The sequence below is a fragment of the Salvia hispanica genome, chromosome 2 (genome assembly GCF_029641045.1).
Source record: "Salvia hispanica isolate PSC_SH4W2 chromosome 2, Shi_PSC_v1, whole genome shotgun sequence".
Taxonomy (NCBI): domain Eukaryota; kingdom Viridiplantae; phylum Streptophyta; class Magnoliopsida; order Lamiales; family Lamiaceae; genus Salvia; species Salvia hispanica.
In genome coordinates this window covers 24,781,098-24,795,379 of record NC_142693.1, presented here as the reverse complement: position 1 = coordinate 24,795,379, position 14,282 = coordinate 24,781,098, and the positions used below count along the sequence as shown (strand labels likewise).

General features: G+C 36.8%; 2 pseudogenes across 2 annotated transcripts; both read left to right on the top strand.

Moving 5' to 3' along the window:
• The first annotated feature begins 1,674 nt into the window (after positions 1-1,674).
• Positions 1,675-3,489, top strand: LOC148931897 (cytochrome P450 71A6-like; annotated as a pseudogene). The gene is made up of 2 exons (XR_016135268.1): positions 1,675-2,599; positions 2,839-3,489. The product of XR_016135268.1 is annotated as a cytochrome P450 71A6-like (transcript).
• A 6,472-nt stretch (positions 3,490-9,961) lies between these two features.
• Positions 9,962-11,809, top strand: LOC125202220 (cytochrome P450 71A6-like; annotated as a pseudogene). Its single transcript, XR_016135388.1, has 2 exons — positions 9,962-10,851; positions 10,967-11,809. The product of XR_016135388.1 is annotated as a cytochrome P450 71A6-like (transcript).
• Positions 11,810-14,282: the final 2,473 nt, after the last annotated feature.

Sequence of the window (14,282 nt, the reverse complement as noted above, 5' to 3'; positions counted from 1 at the left end):
TGGGAAGAGGGAAAAGTAATGAGACATGCATGAGTAAGAGTAGTATTGAACCTAATTTGTGATATGTGCCTATGTGATTAAAAGGTGAAACTTTGGTTGCGAAGCCGGATAACGGAAAAGTGAAACTACTTGAAAACTAAGCAATCGAGGTGGGCTTTACTCTAAAAACTCTCTTTTATTTTATCAAAACGTTGTATGGTGTTATAAGGGTGGTTTAACTGTTATGCCATGCCTATGTATGTTTTATTGTGATATTGTGTGCCTGATGCCTAGTTTGTGAGTTCGCTCCATTGGGCTATATGGCTATGGATATGATTATACGAATTCGGGTCTGAGTATGGGCCGCAAGCCCTACCAGGCTGTGTACACGAGGGGATCGGGAGCCGTCCTTGCTAGTCGGCCGGTCTCGTGGGCGAAAAGTGTGGCCACACTTTCATCGCACCATGGAATGATTGTGATTGTTATTTTGATGAGGAAAATGGGGAGTTATTTTGACTGGCCAGTCTATGGAAAATATTTGGTGATACTCGTGATATTCTCTTATAACTGCTTAAAACTCGAGTTCACTTGGTAAGGGTGGCATAACTTATAAAATGTTTTGGCAATGAGCTCACTGAGTATTTCAAAATACTCAGCCCTGCATGTGTTTTCCTTATGTGCAGGTTGAATGATGACGAGCGGTGGCGGGTGTTGAGCAGCTTAATTAAAATGGATGTGTTGAACTCTAAGTGTAGTTGTGTCACCATACATAGCTATGCTTCTCTCTTGGTCGTTTTCCGCTGAATTTTTGATACTCTTTAGAACTTCTTTTGGAATATTTGCATCTTACTTTTGATTGTGGCCTTAGCCCTTTTCTCGTGATTCTGTCTGGGATACTATGTCGTACTCTTAAGGTTTTGATCCTCATTTATGATATCTACCTCCTTTTGAACTTCTAGGTTAAGTTGTTGCAGTAAATACTCTGATATTCCTTCATTTCTTTGGTCAGTACTCTTTAAAAGAAACCCTAGCCTATGTTTACTTCTTGGGAGTCCGTTTGGGTAGCAGGCGCCGCATTTATTGTACCCTAGGAGGGCGGGCTGTTACAGAAATAGTTTTAACCATCTGATTTTGAGTTTGAAATTTAAAACTGATAATGAAATCTAATTAAGATAAAAGCACTCACAATGCCATCACAGGTCTGAGGTGCATACCTTGTCATCGACCACTGGCGAGTGATCTTGACCGCACGATGAAAGCCAATCCGGTCATGCCATGTGGGACATACATCCGCTTAATTTTGAACTGTTTCCTTTTTTACATTTGATTTTTATAGTTTTGGATTAAATATTTTCTATTATTTCTAAAATAGTCATTGGTAACATGACCAGATGAATTCTGAGAATACTAGACGAGACAGTTTTATACTCGTAAAAAATGACTTTACGGATCTCCAAGGTCTCATCAAAGAAATTGTCTAATTTTACTATTTAATATTTTTTATTGGAATTATTTGATGTATTAATTTGAAATTATTAAATTCATAGCGTGGAGAATTAAACATCAATTATGGAACACTAATCTCAACCATATATTTCGAAAAATATCAAGATATTTTCAGTGGACTTTCGAATCAAATTATTAATTTCAGTTGACTTTCTAACTGAATGAGTCTACAAAACACCCTTTTTCCATTGGCTTCTCCTCACACATTAGTCTCTCCAAACCAAAAATGATTTCTATCTCACATTTCTTTGTTGTGCTACTCTCCACATTTCTCTTCCTCTTCTTCCTCCACAAATGGCGCCTCAGTAATTCTCCAGAGCCCCGGAAACGCCTGCCTCCGTCTCCACCAAAGCTCCGGTTCCTCGGAAACCTCCACCAGCTGGGCTCACCCCCCCACAGATCCCCCCAATCACTCTCCCGCCGCCACGGACCCTCATGCTGACTTTGGCAAAGTCCCCGTTCTTATCGTCTCCTCGGCTGAGGCTGCGCGTGAGATCATGAAAAACCAGGACCTGATCTTCTCAAATAGGCCCCAACTCAGCATCGCGAGCAGGCTGTTCTACAACAACCAGGACGTAGCGTTCGCACCGTATGGAGAACACTGGCGGCAGAACCGCAGCATATGCGTGCTTCATCTGCTGAGCAGCAATAGGGTTCAGTCCTATCGCCGCGTGAGGGAGGAAGAGACTTCCCTCATGGTCGACAAGATCAGAAGGTTGGGTGCTTCTTCAAAGCCTGTGAACTTGAGCGACGTCATGGCGTCTCTGATGAACGACGTGATCTGCAGAGTGGCGCTGGGGAAGAAGTATGGTTTAGGGAGTGAATTCAAGAAGACGTTTGCTGAGTTTGGGGAGCTGTTGGGGGTTGTACCTTTGTGGGAATACATTCCATGTTTGAGTTGGACTAGAAGGTTTGATGGTTTGGATAAGAGAGTAGAGAGAGTGGCTAAGGAGATGGATAAGTTTCTGGAATCTGTGCTTCAAGAACATAGGGTTAGAGAGAGGAGAGAGATGCTCGTGGTGAGCTGGATTTTGTGGACATATTGCTTGATTTTCAGAGAGAGAATGCAAGTCGCACCCCTATTGAAGATGACACTATCAAAGGCATCGTCTTGGTATGAATACTTTTCTTTTACAATATGTATGTTTTTTTGGTTTTCCTATAGAAATATCATGTGTTTTCTTATAGAAATACTTCGATATGTTGTACAGTGGCAATTGCTAAAAAATAATAGTAATTAGGATTTTCACCGATTTATATTTTTCTTACTGACAAATATTCTTATATAGTTTCTTAAACCCCGGTATATTCTTATTATGGCTGCCCCTGTTTGATTGTATATTTCTATTGCAGAATATGTTTGGTGCGGGAACGGATACTACATTTACAGTTCTTGAGTGGGCGATGGCGGAGCTCATAAGAAATCCAGAAGCCATGAAAACTTTGCAAAATGAAGTGAGAGAAGTAGCTGGAAGTAAGGATGAAATTGATGAGCAAGACTTGGAGAAAATGCCTTATCTAAAAGCAGTGATGAAGGAGATTCTAAGGTTGCATTTGCCGATCCCATTGTGAGTCCCTCATGAATTAACTCAAGACACTAGAGTATTGGGCTATGACGTCGCATCTGGCACACGTGTGATGATTAATGTTTGGGCGATTTCTAGGGATCCTTCATTGTGGAAATATACTGAGGAATTTCGCCCGGAGAGATTCCTTCGAATGGGCATAGACTTTAGAGGTCTGCATTTTGAGTTGACTCCGTTTGGGGCAGGTAGGAGGGGTTGCCCAAGTATTACATTCGCGGTGGCGGTGGATGAGCTTGCCTTAGCCAAGTTGGTACACAAGTTCGATTTTAGATTGCCTAATGGAATGAAAATGAAGGAGTTAGATGTGAGTGAATCTAGTGGAATCACAATCCATAAAAAGTGTCCTTTGATTGTTGTAGCTATTCCACATGATTGTTAGGTCCTTCCATTTTAATGTGATTATAATCTTTTATGTATATATATCAAGAGAAGTGATCAATGTTTAACTAATATTAAGTGTATAACTAGAGAATTAATTTCAGCCACACATCTTAACATTCAAAATTAATCATATGGTTTAAACAAACTTTCAAATTTTTATGAGAAAATACTTGCCTAAGGGCATTTTGGGAATTCAATATTTCAACATGAAGTAATGAAAGTTATAATCATCCATCGTGAATTTATCGTCAACCAATCTTCCCAAATCATTCTCCAATCTGAACCAAATTTAGCTTAGGATTTCTTCCAAAAATATGAAATTCCCGATCTGAATCAAATTCAAGCGCGATTTCTCAGATTTGAACCAAATTCAGCTTCATTCTGATTGAATTCAAACATGATTTTCTCAAATCTGAATGGATCGATCAGCGCGAATTAGTTTGGATCGATCAGCGTGATTTGATTCTGATTGAATTCATCACAACTGATCAAATTCACTCAGGATTGACCAACGCAATTTGATTCATTCTTCCCGTTCATTCCTTCATCGCGACGTCTGGACTCCTTCAAATGGATTCAATTCCGATACATTCATCGGAAGATTATTTCGTTTCTGATTCCTCTTCATCGGTAGAGGAAGGAGAAACTGAATCTAAAGGTAATTATCAATTATTATCAATTAAGTGTTGTTGCTCAGCATGATTAGATCGTGTATGATGTGAAAAAACGTTAGAGTGAACTATATGTGACGAACAGTGAAGTAAATATGCTCAATATGAGTTGTAGTGTAGTAAATATGCTTTATATTGAAGTAAATATTGTTTGTATTGAAGTATATTATGCATTTAGTGATTTATTTTCATTTTAGTGAAGTATATTATGCATTACAGTGAAGTACAACATAATTAAAGCGAAGTATTCCAATGTTAGCGTAAAGTGTTTGTGATTTGTGGTTAGAGTGAAGTAAAACATGGTTAGAGTGAAGTATTCCAGTGTTACAGTGAAGAGTCTGTCATCTATGCTTAAAGTGCTCTGTTTTATCATTTCAGTGAAGTAAAATATGGTTAGAGTGAAGTGTCTGTCATCTATGCTTGTAGTGCTCTGTTTTTCTATTTCAGTGAAGTAAAATATGGTTAGAGTGAAGTATATTTTTGCTCCCAGTGAAGTATATTTTTCTTACAGTGGTTTATGTACCAAAATGCCCGCATGATTTGAAACCAAAAATTGGACAAAGTTTCATGACCCTTGAACGTGCATTGGACTTCTACAATAATTATGCTCGATATGTTGGGTTTGACACTCGTAAAAAGGGATCGAAAAAGGAAAAAGATGTCATTACTTGGATTTATGTGATGTGCAGCCGAGAAGGTACAAAGCAAAGAAAGAATGAACAACATCAGGTGAAACGCAAGCGTTCTTCTATTAAGTGCTTTTGTAATGCTAAAGTGTCTTGGAAGTTTTTTATGGGTGTTGGTTATGTTATACAAAGTTTTGTTGAAGAACATAATCACGAGATGGTTGAGGAACGCTATAAGCGTTTTATGAAGTTGATCCGCAATTTGGATTTAGTCCATCAGAAATTCATACTTGATTGTGCTAATGCAAATATCGGTCCAACTTTAAGTTTTAGCTTACTCAAGGAAGTACTTGGTGGATTAGATTATGTAGGGTGCATTGTTTTAGAAGTACGCAACTACATACGCGACCTTAGAGCATACGTGGACGGAGCTGATGCACAAATGCTATTAAATGAGATGCGCAGAAAAAAGGAACTTTGTGGAGCATTTACATATGAATTTGAGGTCAACTCAAAGGATAGACTGACACGTTTGTTTTGGTGTGATCCAACTGCCGAGAGAAATTATCATTTGTATGGTGATATTGTTTCTTTTGATACGACATACTCAACAAATAGGTACGTGCACACTAATTACATTCACATGCCTTATAGTTTACTGTGTTTCACTTCAGTGAAGTATATTGAGGATATAGTGAAATATATTGTTCATATAGTGAACTAGTATATGATTACAACGATGTTTATTTCCGCATGCTTATTGTAACAGCCCGCCCTCCTAGGGTACAATAAATGCGGCAGCTGCTACCCAAAACCGACTCCAAAGAAGTAAACATAGGCTAGGGTTCCATTTAAAGAGTATAGACCAAAAGATATGAAAGAGATATCAGAGTATTTAATGCAACAACTTAACCTAGAAGATTAAAAGAAAGATAGATGTCATAAATGAGAATCAAAACCTTAAGAGTACGACAAGGTATCCAAGACAAAATCACAAGAAAAGACTAAGGCTTCAAACCGAAGGCAAGATGCAAATATTCCAAAAAGAAATTTTAAAGAGTATCAAAAATTCAGCGGAAAACGACCAAGAGAAAAGCATAGCTATGTATGGTGACACAACTACACTTAGAGTTCAATGTATCCTCATTAATTACTTATGCTGCTCAACACCCGCCACCACTCGTCATCATTCAACCTGCACATAAGGAAAACACATGCAGGGCTGAGTATTTTGAAATACTCAGTGAGCTCGTTGCCAAAACATTTTATAAGTTATGCCACCCTTACCAAGTGAACTCGAGTTTTAAGCAATTGTAAAAGAATATCACGAGTATCACGAAATATATTTTCATAGACTGGCCAGTCAAAATAACCTCCCATTTTCTCATAATATTAACAATCATTCAATGGTGCGACGAAAGTGTGGCCACACTTTTCGCCCACGAGACCGGCCGACTAGCAAGGACGGCTCACGATCCCATCGTGTACACAGCCTGGTAGGGTTTGCGGCCCATACTCAGACCCGAATTCGTATAAGCAGATCAGATATCACATAAAAACAAACATGGGTATGGCATAACAGTTAAACCACCCTTATAACACCGAATATCATTTTGACAAAATAAAAGAGAGTTTTAAGAGTAAAGCCCACCTCGATTGCTTAGTTTTCTAGTAGTTTCGCTTTTCTGTTATCCGGCTTCGCAACCAAAGTTTCACCTTTTAATCACATAGGCACATATCACAAATTAGGTTCAATACTACTCTTACTCATGCATGTCTCATTACTTTCCCTCTCTTCCCGACGATTTATCTTATCATCACTAATTAATCAAGATCATGTTTATCACACAAGATTATCTAACCATCACACACAACACTACACAACACCACAACACACACACACACACGGCACACACACACACGCCACACACACACACGCCACACACACATACACATGTTCTCACATCCCTTTTCATCCCTCTTTTACTCAACTAAGATGCATGAGGTTTCAAGAAGACCGATTAATCGGTTGGAAGAAGAAAAAGAAGAGGTAGAAGAAGATCAACATAGCTCTTAAACAAAAATACCTCTTTAGCGAAAAACAATCGGTAGAAAACAAGTATTAGCATTGATTCTTCAAAGTTCTTGGATTAAACTTCAATTTCTTCTCAAAGGATGGAGGATTAATGGAGTAATGTAGAAGAAAAATTGAGAGAGTGAATGGGGTGAGGGGGCCGAAAATTTGGGGTCTAGGGTTGGGGTGTTCTCTTATTTATAGTGCTCAACAAGATCTTTAGGTAATTAGAATAGAATATTTGGTAAGATCTCATTCTCCCAATTGAATAAATAAATAAAATAATATTGTGAAGTAGGGAAGAAGAATTAACAAAAATAGAAGATGGCAATATCTCCTAATTTTCGAAAATTAGGCTAGGTAATTAGCCATGGTTTTGTTTTTGTATATTTTCCAAGTAGAATAAAATATCATGGAGCAAAATAAAAATAAGGAAAATCCTCCATGAGGCAAGACAAGGGGTGATTTCTAGCCTTTTAAATAAGGCATGGATTTTTGAATATTGACTAAAATAAAGTAAGGCAAGATCTCTTGAAGTATGGAAAGATTTGGTAGAATAATTAAATTCTAGGTATGGAAGGAAATCAAGTAAGGAATCAAATAAAATAAAACAATTCCTTCCTTCCCAAATATAGTGATTTTCAAAAATCACTAGAAAAATAAGGGGGCTCGATTTTTACATCTCTAAACAAGGAAATAATTAGCTCTTGGAATTTAATTTGGATAATTATCCCAAGGATTAAATAAATTCCGGAAAAATAGAATTCCTTCTCCAAAAGGCCAAGGGGTCGAAAATTATAAGAATTAGGGTGGCAAGTATTTATGGAAATTTTCTCTAATATTCTCACTCACCCATAGACAATTAAATTGCCACATAGTCTCATAACTTAATATATCACATGCCACATCATTTAATTAAATAGGTTTGACTTTTCAAACTTTCAACACAAACCCTAACTTAAATCGACCATATCAACTCATGAAATAAAAGCATTCTCGATGCCACGTCATCAACAATTAATTCTAGGGCTCAAAATTTAGGGTTCTAAAATCCGGGATGTTACACTTATAGTGTATTGTTTTTCATTTCAGTGAAGTATATTGAGCATTTAGTGAACTACAATAAGCTTACAGTGAAGTATATTGAGCATGGCTTATATTGTACTGATTTTATTCATTTTAGTGAAGTATATTGAGCATTTAGTGAACTACAATATTTGCTTACAGTGAAGTGTATTGAGCATGCTTGTATTGCTTTGTTTTAGAGTGAAGTATTCAAGTGTTAGAGTGAAGTGTCTATCATCTATGCTTGTAGTGCTTTGTTTTTCCATTTCAGTGAAGTAAAATATGGTTAGAGTGAAGTATTCCAGTTTCTTCATCTATACTTGTAGTGCTTTGTTTTTCCATTCCAGTGAAGTAAAACATGGTTAGAGTGAAGTTTTCCAGTTTTAGGGTGAAGTGTCTGTCATCTATGCTTGTAGTGCTTTGTTTTTCCATTCCAGTGAAGTAAAACATGGTTAGAGTGAAGTATTCCAGTGTTAGAGTGAAGTCTCTATCATCTATGCTTGTAGTGCTTTGTTTTTCCATTTCAGTGAAGTAAAATACGGTTAGAGTGAAGTATTCCAGTGTTAGAGTGAGGTGTCTGTCATCTATGCTTGTAGTGCTTTGTTTTTCCATTTCAGTGAAGTAAAACAAGGTTAGAGTGAAGTATTCCAGTGTTAGAGTAAAGTAAAACATATGATAACCCATATTTAATGAATATTAATTTATTGTTAAAAGTTTTTATTTTCTCAAAAATTAAAATATTTCTATTTAAATGGTGTGAAAGTTGGAAAATAAAATCAGCTTAATTGTACGTACAAATTTGACTATAGGGGTACGTTAGAATGATATTTATACACTATAAGATGATATTTCTTCAGTATGCATAAAATGATATTATGTTCTGTAAAATGATATATTTCGTACATAGAATGATAGGTTATTAGATTATCACCATAAATATGGGTTATCATATGATCACATCCCTATGATCATATAGCCAAAAATTTGGGGCCAACCAAACATATGGGTCATCATATTCACACAATAATACAAGATAATGATATCTAAGATGAGTAATTACAATGGCGCCAATCAAGGTTGTTGTAGAAGAGTGTGGCACGCTATAGACCTGCTTATCGACCACCTAGCTAACTATAGAGCGATCCTAATTGCATAGAAGGATCTAGCATGTAGGGGCCATTCAATATCCTCACATATGAATAAATCATTTATTATAAAATTTAATAATTTTTATTTTTTTTTATAAAATGTCCCTCCTAAACTCTTAAATTTATCCTATTTAATATTTTTGTGTGTTTCGGTATAAATTCCCGGCTTCGTGCTTATCTGACCACATGATGAAGGCCAATCCAGTCCAGTCGTGTCATATGGCACTTATGGTTGCTGAGTTTTAATTTTTTTCCTTGCACTTTGTGATTTTTAATGCTTTTAATTTAATTATTATTATTTTTTTATCAAAGAGTTTTTAGTGGCAAAAAATGAATTTTGATAATATAAAAAAATACATTTACCAGCGTAAAAAATGAGTTTAAGGCTAACTCCAACATGTCTCATTTAATAAATTTAGCACACTTCTCCTCTTTTGTAATTTTAATTAAGTGATGGTTTTTTCACTTTATGCAATTTCTTATTTTCATTTAAAATTATTAATATTAGATTGGGCCATGGTAAATTAAACATCAATTATGGAACACTAAATCTCATCTATATAATACAAGCCTAACCCTATTTCTGATGAACATATCAAGATATTTTCAGTGTACTCTCTAATCATATTACTCCCTCCATCCCACAAAAGATGTCACACTTTCCTTTTTAGTTTGTCCCACTAAAGATGTCACATTTCTCTTCTTGGAAAGAGTTCTCTCTCACATGAATATAAAAATTATATTTTCTCTCTCCATTTAACACACAAATTAAAATCTCCTAAAATCTCGTGTCGTCCCACAAGTGTGACATCTTTTGTGGGATGGATGGAGTATTAATTTCAGTTGACTTTCTAATCGAATGCATCTACATTCTACAAAACACCCTTTGCCATTTGCTTCTCCTCACACATTAGTCTCTCCAAACCAAAAATGGTTTACTTCTCACATTTAATGGTTGTGCTAATCTCCACATCTCTCTTCATCTTCTTCCTCCGCAAATGGAGCCGCAGTCATTCTCCAGAGCCCCGGAAACGCCTGCCTCCGTCTCCACCGAAGCTCCCGTTAATAGGAAACCTCCACCAGCTGGCCCCCCACAGATCCCTCCAGTCACTCTCCCGCCGCCACGGCCCCCTCATGCAGCTCCACTTTGGCAAAGTCCCTGTTCTTATTGCCTCCTTGGCTGAGGCTGCGCGTGAGATCTTGAAAAACCAGGACCTGATCTTCTTAAACACGCCCCAACTCAGCATCGCGAGCCGGCTGTTCTACAACAACCGGGATGTGGTGTTCGCACCGTATGGAGAGTACTGGCGGCAGAACCGCAGCATATGTGTGCTTCATCTGCTTAGCAGCAAAAGGGTTGAGTCTTATCGCCGCGTAAGGGAGGAAGAGACTTCGCTCATGGTGGACAAGATAAGAAGGTTGTGTGTTTCTTCGAAGCCCGTGAACTTAGCGACGTCATTTATGCTATGACGAACGACGTGATTTCTAGGGTGGCTCTGGGAAAGAAGTACAGTTCAGAGAGTGATTTCAAGGAGACGTTTGCTGAGTTTGGGGAGCTGGTGGGGATTTTACCTTTGTGGGAGTACATTCCTTGCCTGAGATGGATGAGAAGGTTTGATGGTTTGGATAAGAGAGTAGACAGAGCTGCTGAGAAGATGGATAGGTTTTTGGAGGTTGTGATTGAAGAACATAGAGTTAGGGAGAGGGGAGAGGGAGATGGTGGAGCTGGATTTTGTGGACGTATTGCTTGATTTTCAGAGAGAGAATGCAAGTCTCACCCGTATTGAAGATGACACTATCAAAGCTATCGTTTTGGTATGAATACTTTTCTTTTACAATATGTATGTAAATACTCGTGTGTTTTCTTATAGCAATGTTTTGGTATGTTCTTATCATGCTGCCCCTGTTTGGTTGAATATTTTTATTGCAGGATATGTTTAGTGCTGGAACTGATACTACATTTATAGCTCTTGAGTGGGCGATGACGGAGCTCATACGAAATCCAGAAGCCATGAAAACTTTGCAAAATGAAGTGAGAGAAGTAGCCGGAAGTAAGGACGAAATTGATGAGCAAGACTTGGAGAAAATGCCTTATCTAAAAGTAGTGTTGAAGGAGAGTCTAAGATTGCATTCGCCGATCCCATTGTTGGTCCATCGTGAATCAACTCAAGACACAATAGTATTGGGCTATGATGTCGCATTTGGTACGCGTGTGATGATTAATGTTTGGGCGATTTCTAGGGATCCTTCATTGTGGATATATCTTGAGGAATTTCGCCACAGAGATTCCTTGGAATGGGCATAGACTTTAGAGGTCTGCATTTTGAGTTGACTCCATTTGGGGCAGGCAGGAGGGGTTGCCCGGGTATTACATTCGCGGAGGTGGTGGATGAGCTTGCCTTAGCCAAGTTGGTACACAAGTTCGATTTTAGATTGTCTAATGGACCGAAAATGAAGGAGTTAGATGCAAGTGAATCTAGTGGAATCACAATCCATAAAAAGTGTCCTTTGATTGTTGTAGCAAATCCACATGATTGTTAGGTACTTCCATTTTAATGTGATTATAATCTTTTGTGTATATATATTAGATTATATAGCACCAGTGTTGAAAAAATAAGACTGGATTTCGACTGCGAATCAACATGTTGTAGGATCCAATTTGAACATAAAATCCGTCTAATAATTGAGCCATCAGTAAGATTAATGCATTCATGTATATAGTTTTGAACTAATGTGTTGTTTTTGTTCAATATTACTGTAATTTTGTGTTAAACATTTGCAATTGTAAATATATTAATACGATTTTATATAAGGCTTGGATACTATGACTTCTTGCTCTTTTATAGTACAAATAGTTCATGAAGACGTAGAATATATTTTGGTGGTCTTAATGAAGGAGTGATTTGTAGTACTGGAATATGAAGCAGATGCCAAGCTAGAATATCATTTTGGACTACAAAAAGACATAGAAAAAAATTATCTAGGGCAAAAACTAAAAGACATCGAAAATTTTGATATTTTAAATAGGGACATTTATTGAATACACTAAATATATTTTCTTATCGGTTTATTTTTTATGATAAATTTACAAATACATCTTAATTAATGAATATTAATTTCCTGTTAAGATTTTTTATTATCTCAAAAGTTGTAACATTTATATTTAATTGGTGTGAAAGTTGGAAAATAAAATGAGCTTAATTGTACGAACAAATTTGACTATAGTGGGAATAGCCAAAAATATTGGGCGAACCAAACATATGGGTCACCATATTCACACAAGAATACATGATAATGATATCTAAGACGAGTAATTACAACGGCCCCAAACAATGCCGTTGTAGAATAGTGAGGCAGGCTACAAGGCCTGCTTATCGACCACCTAGCTAACTGTAGAGCGATCCTAACTGCATGGACGAATCTAGCATGTAGGGGCCATTCAATATGCCCACATATGAATAAATCATTTATTATAAAATTTAATAACTTTTATTTTTTATAAAATGTCCCTCCTAAACTCCAAAATTTTTCCTGTGTAATATTTTTGTTCGTCTCGGAATAAATTCCTGACTTCGTTCTTACCTGACCACATGATGAAGGCCAATCCAGACGTGCCATGTGACACTTATCGTTGCTGAATTTTTATTTGTTTCCTTGTACTTTGTGTGTTTTAATGTTTCCAACTTAATTATTATTTTTATTTTTTCTCAAAGAGTTGTTAGTGTCAAAAATGGAATTCCGAAAATATTAGAAAAAAACACATTTACCCTCGTAAAAAATGAGTTTGACTAACTCCAACATGTCTCATTGAAGAAATTCAGCATACTTCTCTTTTGTAGTTTTAATTAAGTGATGGTTTTTTTTCTTTATGCAATTTCTTATCTTAATTTAAAATTATTAATTTTAGATTGGGCCATGCATAGTAAATTAAACATCAATTATGGAACACTGAATCTCATCTATATAATACAAGCCTAACCCTATTTCTGAAAATATCAAGACATTTTCAGTGGACTTTGCAATCATATTATTATTGGTGATTTATTGAATTACGTAGGCCTCCATAGTATCCACACAAGCAAAAAAAGTATGGTTTCATCTCACATTTAATAGTTCCGGAGAGAGGAATTTCCTTAAAATTATAGCGGAGTTTGAAGAGCTGTTGGGGGTTTTACCTTTGTGGGAGTACATTCCATGGCTGCGATGGATGAGAAGGTTCGACGGTGTGGATGAGAGAGAGGATTGCGAGAGTGGTTAAGGAGATTGATGATTTTCTTGATGTTGTGATTCATGAGCATAGTGTTAGAGAGAGAAGAGAACGCTAGTCACTCCCCTGTTGAAGATGACACAATCAAAGCTATTGTCTTGGTAACAATACTTCTCGTATAAAGGGCATCCACAATGGGTCGGACTAAAGTCCGCCCTATGCTCCGCCACATCATCATTTTATCCTCCTACCCTTCCACCTGCAGTGGGGCGCCCTAAAATCCGCCCTACCGTTTTAACTCCTATTTTGTATTTTTATTATTTTTATTTTTTATGTTTGCAAACATATCAATTAGCAAGAATAAATATTAAAACACCACAAATTAAAGGCAAAACCTATTGTCAATATTTATTTTTTATTTTTGATGCTTGTAAAAATGGAAAATCGTCGGAATTCATTATTGAATTTAGAGAGAAATTGAGATGGAGAAGAGAGTAGAGTGAAAGGTGTGAAATTAAGTAAAAACATTAGTGATATATATAGAAGAAAATACAAAAAAATAAAAAAAAAATGAAAAATGTGTGCATAGTCCAGACTATCCTCCTTACCCCCTGCAATGGGGCAGATGATAGGCCGAAGGATGCAAAAATGTGTGCATTGTTCGCGGACGATGCATAGGGCGCGGAGGATGAAGGGCGCATCGTCCGGGCTGCTGGTGATACGATTAAATCTTCCAATATATCTCCCATATCTCTATTATTATATTATTGTATCTTTTCTATATCTCTTATGATTATTTTCTTGGTCACTAAGTTAGGGTATTAGGCTATTAGTATTATAAATAGGAGTCTTTGTTATCTTTTGAATATTCAATGAAGAAATATGAAATTATCTTTTTACCTTTTAACGTTTTGCAATCTTAATTCTTGGTTTGATCGACCGGCAAAGCTCCGGCAACTGCCTTTTATCGGGTTAAGGGAACTTCACCCATAACAATTGGTGCTTCCATTTTCGAACTCATGGCTAAAGTCAATCTTCC